We start from the raw sequence: 542 nt of genomic DNA, 5'->3' as shown, positions 1-542 counted from the left end.
GAATATGCTATCTAGGCTGGTCATAACTTTCCTTCCAAGGAGTAAGTGTCTTTTAATTTCATGGCTGTAATCACCATCATTAGCTAATGTAAAATCTGCATGTGAAAGCAATTATCACTAACAGTGACAATTTCTGCACCAATTTTTCTCACTTGAAGGTAAAGTGTAATTCACAAGAGAAAGACAATCTACAAAGAATAGATGAGTGGCCTGGTAACAATAAATGCATTTTCATGCTATCACTTCCTATCCTTAATAAATTAGATTAGCTGTAGCAGATTTTTAAGAAAAGACATTAAGTTCCCTATTTTTAGAGTATAGAGGACAATAGAATAAATTAAGTGGAAGAGTTGGATCACATTATAGTTCAGAGGAGAAGGGGACGACAGAGGATGAAATGGTTGGATGCCATCACCGATTCAATGGACATGGATTTGGGTGGACTCCGGGAGTTGGTGATGGACAGGGAGGCCTGGCGTGCTGCAGTTCATGGGGTCGCAGAGTTGGACACGACTGAGCAACTGAACTGAACTGATAGTTTC

Source organism: Bison bison, unplaced genomic scaffold (assembly GCF_000754665.1).
Source record: "Bison bison bison isolate TAMUID 2011002044 unplaced genomic scaffold, Bison_UMD1.0 scf7180017864198, whole genome shotgun sequence".
Lineage (NCBI taxonomy): Eukaryota > Metazoa > Chordata > Mammalia > Artiodactyla > Bovidae > Bison > Bison bison.
Note: the sequence above shows the minus strand (reverse complement) of the source record.